The sequence below is a fragment of the Eleutherodactylus coqui genome, chromosome 8, assembly GCF_035609145.1.
Source record: "Eleutherodactylus coqui strain aEleCoq1 chromosome 8, aEleCoq1.hap1, whole genome shotgun sequence".
Lineage (NCBI taxonomy): Eukaryota > Metazoa > Chordata > Amphibia > Anura > Eleutherodactylidae > Eleutherodactylus > Eleutherodactylus coqui.
Window position 1 is genome coordinate 62713269 of NC_089844.1, and position 11395 is coordinate 62724663.

At 42.9% G+C, this 11395-nt stretch overlaps 1 long non-coding RNA gene across 1 annotated transcript; it reads left to right on the forward strand.

The window, feature by feature from the left end:
- Positions 1-1369: 1369 nt before the first annotated feature.
- Positions 1370-10750, forward strand: LOC136576451 (uncharacterized). Its single transcript, XR_010786373.1, has 4 exons — positions 1370-1506; positions 2127-2157; positions 5989-6208; positions 10571-10750. It is a non-coding gene; the product is annotated as an uncharacterized lncRNA (long non-coding RNA).
- Positions 10751-11395: the final 645 nt, after the last annotated feature.

An 11395-nucleotide genomic window follows, 5' to 3' on the forward strand; every position in this document is an offset into this window, starting at 1 on the left:
CGCTCTCTCACTTTACCTATCAGACAAATCTAATAATGACCCAATGGATCCACTCTCAGTCCACACACCTGACCATGACAGCCCCCCAGCTACCAGGTTCCATTTATAATACTGATGTGTTTTTTGGGTCTTACAAACTTTGGCCCAACACAGAAGGGGGTATAATATTCATTTGTTGGTAAGGCCTACATATATATGAGAAGTATAATGCTCATGCAACGTCTAACTACAGGAACCAGTTATACAGGTGTAGTGGCCTGAAGTATACATAACTGGTCCCTCCATAATTATTCATATATGTGTCCCTAACTGTCATGTCTTCGATGTGTATAGCATAGCTGCAGCGCACAAGAGGTTAATGTCTGGGTATGTCTGGAAAATGTAACAGTTTGTGTGTATCCAATGTTGTCACGTGAGCCTGAAAGATTCATTTGTTTGTAAGGTGTGCAAATGCGTCAGTTGGGTAATAGTCAGTTAATCAGGAGGCAAGTAGTCTAGTCAGTCTGTCAGACAGCAAGTGAGTCTGCAAGTCTACCCGTGGACAGGAGTCACCCCCACCTAGGCGCTATGAAAGAAGCGGAGTGATATATCCATCTGCTATGAATGGAGAATACCCGTCTTATCCCTAGTTGGCATAACGCTCTGCAACTACCATGGAAGGATTGAGAAAGTACCTGTACAGACAAGTAAACGGTGAAGGTTGGCTGGTAGAGGGAGTGAGAGTGAGAGAAGTCGTCCGGGAGAGAGATCCTACAGATAACGAGTACTGTATGCATCAAGATTCCCCCGAGTTGCCTCCCTGCCTCCTCACTAATAGGAATAGTCTTAGAGCCAATCCTCCATTGCAAGAACTGTCGTGTATTGTCCCTGTTGGATGCTCCAGTAAAGAAATACTTCACCGACCATTCCCAGTTTAGTCTATTTAAAGTACAGCCCTGTGTGTGTGGACTATTTATTGCACCATCGTCGGAGTTCACCACAGTAGGTGGACTAGTGGGGTCACCCGTGACAAATACTGAAGTTCTCATGCAGTTTTATACAGGTAACTGCATTGCTAGCGTTGCCTGGAGAGGCCTGCCGGGGCCTTGGCGGAGGGTTGCACGCGTCTCTTAGGGGAGGAGATGGTAGTGTCACCATGACATCCCTTTCAGCTACCATGCCATCTGCTCAGCTGTCGGCCCTGTACCTCGGTCACTGCAGACATGATATAGATCTGTTTACACAGCATTTATAAGAATTATGTCCTTGACCTCTGCTTATTTTGTCATATTTTTACAGTGGAACTGTTGTCATAGTAACTTTTGGGGAGTGCTTCCTCAGGGTGTGGACTGTTGCTGGAACAACAATGGCTAACTTGATGTCACTAGAAACCTACAAACCATATGTTTTCTTTCAAATATTCCATTTGCTTTACCGTCACCTGACATATTCTCTAGCTCTTCTACTCAACTATAACTTCAGCAGATCATCCCCGAGCAGTCACTGATCTCCCTGCACCGGAGGAAGGTATGTGCTATGTGTAGGTTTATGTTATATGTTCTGGAAGACTCCCTCAAATCCCAGTCCAATGTTCCTCTCATATATATATATAAAGATTTTTATATGTTAGAATTTATTTTATCAGGATGTTTTTGTATTTTTTTAACCCTTCCATTGCAGCCCTTTTTCTTTTTAGCATTTTCATTTTTTCCCCCACGCTTTCAAAAATAGCATAACCTTTTGATTCTTTCTGGGACATAGCGACACGGCAGCTAGTTTGTTTGTGGGGCAAGACGTATTTTGCAAGGGCATCATTCAACGTACCACATAATGTATTGGAAAACTTTTAAAAACTTTGTAAGTGGGGTGAAACGGCAAAGAAAAATACACAAGTGCACCATTTTTGGAAGATTTTGATTCTAAGGCGTTCATGGTGGAATAAAAATAACATGTTATCTTTATTCTATGGGTAAGTACGATTATGGCAATATATAGTTTATAGAATTTAACCATTAATCACATCTAATTCTCTGCAAACAAGCTATAAAGGATCAGGTGGATATCATTTAATGATATATTGTGTTCCTGAGTAGTTACAAAACAAGTGTGTAGCTCATATTTTTATTTAATTTTTTTACTTTCTGCAGATTCCAATAATAATGGGAAATTCAAACCAAGGTTAGTATCACAAACTATTTTTCTCCAGGTGATTTATGTAATATATTTGCTTGCATATGATTGCTAGCCATTCACTGCAAGAAGCATGCCTCCAACTAGAGATGAGCGGACGTACTCGTTTAGGGCGATTTCGCAATCGAGCACCGCTTTTTTCGAGTAACTGACTACTCGGGCGAAAAGATTCGGGGGGCGGCGTGGTGGAGCAGTGGGGAACAGGGGGAGCTCTCTCTCTCCCCACCCTCCCCCACTCCCCTCTGCAACCCCCCACTCACCCCCGGCGCCCCCCGAATATTTTCGCCCGAGTAGTCACTTACTCTTAAAAAGCGCTGCTCGATTGCGAAATTGCCCTAAACAAGTACGTCCGCTCATCTCTACTCCCAACCTTTTAACAGTGAAAAGAGGGAAATTTATGTGGTGTGCTGCATTGCTTTTTTTCCACTAGGTCACTTCTCTTTTACCATAATCCTTGTCCATTGTCCCCTCACAATAATGATGCTCTTAGTGACCTCTTCACAGTAATGATGCCCCTTAGTGACACCTACACAATTATAGTGCCCATTAGTGTCCCTCTCACAGTATGAGTACCACTAGGGGCCGCAATTACGACCTGGCCCCTAAGCAAGTAAGTACTGTAATCTATCTCTTATCTATCTGTCTATTTATCTTCATATCTATCTATCTTCAGAAGCTCCCCATTGCAATGAAAGCCCCCCAAATTGCATGGGATAATAGCCACACATCTGGGGAACACTGTGCTCCTCTTAAAAATTGGTCAAAATAGTGTACAGTGGTGTAGGGGGAAATCGTAGCACAGGGGTGTCACTGAAAACAAAAGAAGGCCCACACAGGGTCTCCTAGATCACAAATTGTGCCAAGGAAGACAGAGAATGTGCTGCTTGCTTTAAAAGCAATGTCACAAGGCGTAATTCTGCCGGGTGCAAAAAGAAAAAAAAGACAACACTGACCTGTGATAAAAAAAACAGCTGTAGAGCTACCCAAAATTTTGCTGTGCAAGACAGCAGGTGTGCAGCTTGTTTTAAAAGCAGCATCATGAATTTTACAAGAAGAAATTCTGCAAAGCAAACACAACACTCAAAGACTTCTGAAAGAATGCCCAGGCTGCAGAAGTCCTGTGAGCAGACCTAGCTGTGGACCTGATGTAGTTGCGACTAGTAGTAGCTGAGCGTGGTGGTACTGCACTTTTATACTTTTATGCAACACCCTACTCGCTGCCTTGCCAGGGTGATGTCCTGCAATGTCCACCTCTTCACCCGCCCTGCAAGAAGCTATAATGACTCTCCCTGTCTATCCATGTTGGGTCAAGCACCTCGTCATCTTCCACCTTCTCTTCCTCTTTGTCACCCTTCTTTCCCTGAGTAGACTCTATGTCACAGTAAACTAGGCACCTCCGTTTTCCGTTGCCTGTGGAGGGCTGACAGCGCACACTGACCCACCCTTATCTTCCTTTTCGGAAGAAAAAATGGTTGGGCATCAGTGCATTCAATGTCTTAGTCTTCTCTCTCTGCTTATTTATACTACCTGGTTGACATCTATGACACTGATCAAACAGCTCCTCAGACTTATCCACATAGACTGTTTCAGAGGATGTGGGGGATTTGGCATGGGGTGAAGTAAAGGAAAAATGCTCATGGCTGACTGACTGGAAGGAAGAGGAAGTGGTGGTACTTGAGGAATGGTATGTCATACACTTGATGACCTGTGGATGTAACGCATGGGCAGGACCACTTCTAAGGAATGGCAGTGGGCTTGCCTTGCTTCCTGCAGAACGTGAAGCTGTTGCATCAGTGGGAACTGCTGGAAGTGCCAACTTGGCCCGTCCTCTGTCACCTTTAACTCCACCATCAATACGTCCCCTATCCCTTGCTTTCTTCATGTTTCCTTTTTGTTTATTTTTTTATTTAGTTTTTTTTTTGGTACACTTTTTAGTGTAGTTTTATGTAACTTAGCTAACTTTGAAGTTTGCAGAGAACCACTGCTAGCTGCATAAGCTTTACACATAATTAGTAGCGGTCGGACTGGCGACTTTGAATGACGTCTGATGTCACTGACACACACTGTGCATATTTGGTGTTTCCGTCTTTGTGTTTCTTTTTGTTTTATATTAGCAAAAAAAAGAAGCATTGCTAACTAAATAAACTGCAATCCCTGGGAGGCACAATATGGAAGAACAGAAGGCCATGAAATATAGCTTGTATCTTTTGCGAGCTGTCCCTGTTTGGCACAGTGTAATTAAATTCCCCAATGGTCAGCAAATAATTTTTGTGGTCGAACTGCTGATTTTGAACGATGCTTGAGGCCACAACCCAAGAACTGCAATATTCCCCACACCAAAGCATATATTGTCTGTCTGTTTTGCTGCTATATATGTTGACAGCAGCAGAAATCTTCCCTGTGCCAATGTACAGACCATATAAACATGGTGCAGCTTCTTTCTCTAGTCCCTACATATAACCCCGGTATACAAACTTGCAGGCGTCCAATGAAACTACTGCACATATGCAAGATAGGGTACATTTGGTGACATCAGCAAGGCCCCTGCCCTTGCTGCTGATTGCCTGCATGCTGACCTCTGCAGCAGGCTGTTACGGTTGCACAGAGGAGGGGAAGATGACCAACACGGACACGACCCAAATAAGGGCTGGAAAGGAAACTGGAAGGAGTATGTACATGAATGGACACAGAAAAAACACAAACCAGAACATGCACGCAAACAACAACCACAGTCCCCAGACGCCAAAATACTTACCACTGTACCATAAAACCCAAACAAATGGAAATATCTAATAAGAGGTATTGGTTGTTTTTCGGTCAGTATATGTAAGCTCACAAGCCCACGTCAAGGGTCCTCGTTGTGTTGTCAGTTTTTACTCTAACAAGACAACTAAAACCCAAAGGGAATCCTACCTACAAGTGGGATGACCACACACTGAAACCTAGGGGACACTTTCTCACCCTACGTGATAGATAACATATACACTGAACAGGACACTATTCACACACACAAACAGACAAGGGACATACACCCTGAAAAGGTAAAATGCAGCAGACCAGTGGTGATTGGAGGACTCCACACCATCAGCCAGCCAAATCAACCACATTTGCAGCAATGTGTTCCTGGAAACGGACAGAACTACAAGTCCCAGGAGCACAACATGACAGAGGTATTATGGGAAATTAGATTTTCCTCTGATTTTTGCTAAAAATCAGTTCAGGCTAACCAGATTCAATTTTGTAAAAATTAGGATGATTTTAACGCCTGGTCAATCAAAATGTGCAGCACTGTTCACCATAGCAGCTTCTATAGGGCTCAACATGTAATGCTGCCTGAGGTGCATTTATGGTTGATGGAAGGGGAACATGGAAAATTTAAGGGTGCCTTTCCACGTGCATTTTTTTAACGTTGCGATATCGCTGCGAATGTCAATGGGACTTTATAATGTTAAAAACGCACCGCACAAAAATCGCAATACTGTTACATCACTATGTATGTTCTTGTTTGCCTATGACATCATTCTGTGCATGTTCCTTGTACTATGACATCAGTGTTCAAATGTCTCTTTAGATGTAACTCTGCTGAGTGGCGTAGCACTGTGTCGTTATACCACTGGCTTCATTATTTCTAAGCTGTGACATCATTGTATATATTTTCTCTGTACTGTGACGTATCTGTGTACTCATGTGACATCACATACTGAGTGCCATATCCAAACTTTTGTGACCACCTGTTTTCCCTTATATAAATGTTACCATTAGAACAGCTTGTACATTATTTTGTAATTTTTAAAAATCATATTGGCTGACTTGTTTCAGGTCCGCACCACCCACATCACGACCACCACCACCATCCCCACCCAGGACCACCTCCACCTCATCACATAGGTCCACATATAAACCATGGTCCTCCTGGACACATTGGACCACATGTTCATCCTGGTCCACATGGACATGATATACATCATGGACATCATCAGCATCATGGTCACCATGGGCATCATGGTAAACATTAAGCTTGTCTACTAGCGATGGGAAGGTGAGTCTGGATTAAGGAATATGTGTTATAGTATGTATTAGATTAAAACTGCTCTTGGTTGAAGGTAAATTGTTAAGACTTTCCCATTGAGGGTATTATTTGCAAAATACACAAAAGATAATGGCCGTATTTGGCAGGTGGGAGCTGCGCAGTCATGTGAGATCTGTTTCCAAACAGGAAAAGATATCCTGCACAACTGGTTTGTCCTCCGTACATTAATATACCTCTGTCGTCATGTTTTCCTTTCTTGCTAATTTTCCTTTATTGCACAGATCTGCTTCCGAAGGGCAGAGCAGAGCTGTAACAAATGGTTGACGTCAACCTGATAAATTAGGCTTGTTTCTTGATTCCTAAAGTTACTGGCTCTCAGATACTAAACTTGCACACAATTTCCTTGCATAATATGCAGAGAAGAGAACCCATTGAAATCAATCACATTTCCATATTTTATGCATTTCGGTTCTGCAAAAAAAAAAAATCAAAATAGAACATACTTGATCCTTTTCATATTTGCGCACCAAGGGTCCCCATAGTAATCAATGGGGGGAGGGTGGGGTGCACGCGCAATATGCAAGAAATATGTGAAACACTGCGTAGTTATGCTGAAACAAAGAACGCATCTGGAACTAATTAGTCATTTTATTTGGTGCACTTGTTTGTTGCATAAATGAACATTTTCTGAAAAAGTACAGTAAAATACGCCTCTATATGCACAAAAAAGCCTCACTGAGGGCTCCTGCACACTGGCAAGGTGTTTTCATGTGAATACCCACTGGTGTAACACTAGTGGGTCGCAGGGGTCGCAATTGCAACCCGGCCCCTTAGCAAACGGGGGCACATGGGCCTACTGCCGGATATAGTCTCACTACTGCGGGGTTCCCATCATCCTATTGCTGCAGCCCCATTGAGAACAAGGATAAACCCTGGATGTGACCGCCTGGCATCCCTGCGGGGCTGAAGGAATCCCCTGCTGCAGCTGCCACATCTGCAGCAGGGAATCGTGATCCTTTCATATTGCTTTCAATGGGGCCCGCTCTATTGGAAACAATAGGTGATCTCACAAAAAGATAGAACATGCTATGTTTTCTGATACAGCACTGCAAGAGTGAAATCATTGCAAATGAGAATGAAACCATTGAAATTCCTTGGTTTCATAATCATGCGTTTTCACTCACTCTCGCAGCGCAAGCAAATCGCCTGATTTTCTTGCCACTGTGAAGGCGCCCTGAGGCCTCTTTCACATGTTATGTAGGTGCGTCAAAAAATCGCATCTATCAGGACCAATGGTATCCTATGCGTTCCTTCAGATGAACAATATTTTGACGCGCCTAAAAATTGGGTGCCTCAAAAGATAGAACATAGACACGTTATTTTAATGCGAGGAGGAGGAGGGAGGTAAACAGTGGCTAGTACTGTTAACCCTTTGCAATCTATTTTTGGATTCAGGGTTTCCTAGGGGGCTCTCCCTTTCTACCATTATACAATGGCGCCATCTGCTGGCTAGAGCCAGTACTGCGGTATGGGACATGCTGGAAAGGCCTCCGACAACAGAGCAGCCAGTAATATACAGTAAGAATACCCTGCTGGATGTCTTCTAACGTAGAAGCTGTACAGCCTTCAATCAGAATGTCTTCAGACATCAGACAGTGGATTGGAAAGGGTTAAACAATGAGAGGTGCCTCTAGTGAGGTATTTACAGTGATTGCAGTAGTTTTGCTGACCGAGGGATCTCTGAGCTGCTGCGTCAGTTTACTGCAAGATGCCGTAGCCAGCCGTGAAAAAACGCGAAGAATAGCTGTCGCTATTCTTTGTTCATGCGATTTTGAGCTGTTAGCCGCGATTTTTTAGTGCGGTTATTGGAGCGTCACAATGACATTTGTGGGAAGGAGGCCGCGGTGTGCAAATACGCTGTACTAAGGCCCGCGCAGTTGTGCTTATGCTCGTGTGAAGCTGGCCTATGGATCCTTTTACACAGTGCTAGTAATCATTGGAGCGAGCGAACCAGTCATTTACTTTCAAACCATCTTCGTTAACACGCACAGATAATCGTTTAATTGTTTGCATAGTTTTTTCACTATAGCGGGTTCAGTCCATCGTTGCTCTGTCAGGGAAGTCTGGAAATAGTCGCAAATGATAAATTAATTCATGCCTGCATAAAATGAACAACGAACTATAAGCGAACAGATCATCGCTCAGTCATTAGCTGTGTTTACATGAAACGAATTACCATTTTCGTATAATTATTTGAACAATAATCGTAAAAGGATCATGAATGGATATTATCAGGGCTTTACACAGAAATCATGGGGCTCCATAGCAAAACACAGAACTGACCCCACTGCAAATAACGACTTTCTCAGATAGGATTTACTTTTATTAATATTTATTTTCAGCATTCTGTTTCTTGGGTTCACGACTTTCTACCATCGGATCTCATAAAACAGTGAACTTTGTACATTAACTAGAAAAAAATGGGAGCAGAATATATGATATCAGTGTTCTATGAGCTCCCTCTAGTGGCAGCTACAGTAGCTGCTAGGACAGCATCACATCCAGCATGACAAGCATTCTAAAAGAATAGTTTTTAAATCAATTCTCCACTATCGCCTCCCATATACCTCTGGCCTTTTTTTTTCATGGCACATGTAGTGTTAAACTGTTAGGAAGACTGAACATTCATCTGCCAATTTTAATCCATATTTGTCCACTTCCAAAACTTCCATTGGGCCGCATTTACACGGATGGGTGCGTTATAAATTTGAAAAACTACGATTTTTCCTGTGAGTGTGATGCGTTTTTCATGTGTATGAAAATTGCATGCTCTTTAGTAAAATAGTAAAAATAGACAATCGCATCGCACCTGCATGAAAAATAGCTCCTATAGGAAAAAATGGGCGATTACTAAACAGAATCGCTCAAAAATAGGACATGCTGTGATTTGGGGAGAGAAAAATAACGCATGTAAATCCCGCTATTTAAAATAATGGTCTCTTTCTGTGTATTATTTCTCGCGATGCACAAAAATCACACATGAAAATCACCCTAAGGGCTTCTTCAGATGGGAGCATGCGCAAAAACACTCGCTACTACAGAGCGTCTCTGTACATGAAACTATCAAAAGTTTAATTTTTTTACTTTTTGCCATTTAAATTTTGCGCTGTTGTGTGCAGTAAAAAAAAAATCAGAAAGATGGGTCCCGCCCTATCTTTTCTTGCATATCTAAGAACTACATACGAGAAAGATGGGGCAAGGCCTACTATTTTGTATTGCGCGTAGCAACATAGTGTAAGAGTCACGCTAGTGAAAAGAAAACCATTCAAATGAACGGTTTAGTTTCACTACGTTGCGGGCGTGATTTTCATAGACTCCCCCAGTGCCTTGGGTGCACAAGTGCGCACAAAAATAAAGAATGTTGTGTATATTTTCACGAGCACGAAAATATATAAAGAAAACCGCTGAATGCGAGGGCTCTACTCTCTGCAGTTTGCGCAAGCGATTTTTCACGCAGGAAAACTCACACAAAATCGCCCGTCTGCAGGAGCCCTTACTGTGTTTTTTGCACGCGTATACCATGGCCATTTCCGCACATAAAAATCATGCAGGCGAGCTCACATGGCCAGTTAAGTTTAAGTAGATTAATATGTGCCATTTTCATACGCAATTCGCACCAAAATAGGACATGCTGCATTTTTTTTTTTGGGGGGGGGGGACCGAAATGCATGTGTGCGCAAAAAACGCACATGTACGGAAATCAATGGGTTGTATTCACTGCATATTACACATGCAAACTTTGTACATGTAATAATAAGGCCCATTGCCCACGGACAGATTTTTGGTGCGCGTCATGCCCTGCACTGCGCATGCGTGCTGGCGCAACGGCTGAGACGCTCGCGTGTGGATTCAGACAGGTGAGTATGGGTCTCTGGCTAGGCACCAGGTCAGAGGGATCCCACTAGTGGAATCCGACCCGGCCGTGTGCAGGAGGCCTAAATCTTAGGAAAAAAATAATCCGCTTGCTCATTCTTCCTGTTGCAGTACTGTCTGAGGCAGGCTTCTTTTCAGTGGCCCACCCTATAGTTGGGAGTCCTGTTACAGACCACTACATTGAGGTCCAGCAGCTTCACGTTACCTCTGATGATAACTAATTAGCTCACTGCTTTTGTTTTCCAAAACCCCCTAAAAATAAAAGGTGGAATTTGCTATCTTACAAACTAATCCCTCTTTTCTGTTCTGGTGCATCCCCCAAACTGTATTTTTGGCTATTTTAGCTTTATGTATGTAATAACAGACATTATATACATATTGCATGATGCTGCATACATTGTGGACTGATTTTCATTTTTCGCATGTTTGCATTTGCAGAAATGAAGTGAAAGGAGATGATTCCTGCTGACGGCATGCAAGAATATATATATGTGTGCATATGCAATGATACATATATTAATATAATAATACATATATTAAAAATGTGCTGGTATATTGACTGTATTATTGCTGTGACTACGAAATAATGACTAAAGTTATGACTGTTTCACTTATTGATGAATTGTGTACTTGTCGGATTTCCTAAGCTGCGCCAGCTGCCGGCTGTACAGTATAGCGACAGACAGGCTAATTTCAGTGGTCTGTCACTTGTACCAATCAAGTAAGTGCTTTTGCGAATCTTAATTTTGAAACTCTGCAGAACTGTCCAGGAGATGAGTCTAATGTAGATAAGGCATATTCATTAGAGATGAGCGAGCACACTCGTCCGAGCTTGATGCTCGTTCGAGTATTAGGGTGCTTGAGATGCTCGTTACTCGAGAAGAACACCACGCGATACTCGAGTCAATTGCATTTCCTTCCCCGCATGTTTAGCGCCATTTTCTAGCCAATAAGCATGCGGGGAAGGCATTACCACTTCCTGCTGTGGCGTGCTCAGGCACATGCTGTCAGAGGTTAGGGAAAGTGCTGCTGCTCATTCAGGGATAGTGTTAGCGTAGGATCCTGTCTTCAAGAACACCAATGGTCCTTCTTAGGGCTACATCTGACCGTGTGCATTACTGTTGTGGCTGGCTGGGAGCAGTAGTGCACTAATTTTTTTTAAGCATCTCGGGCTGTGCAAGTCATTTCAGCTATAGCGTTCTCAGGCTGCCTATATAGGGAAAGTTTTACAGGACTCCTGATCCTCTGTGCAAGAACCCCAAT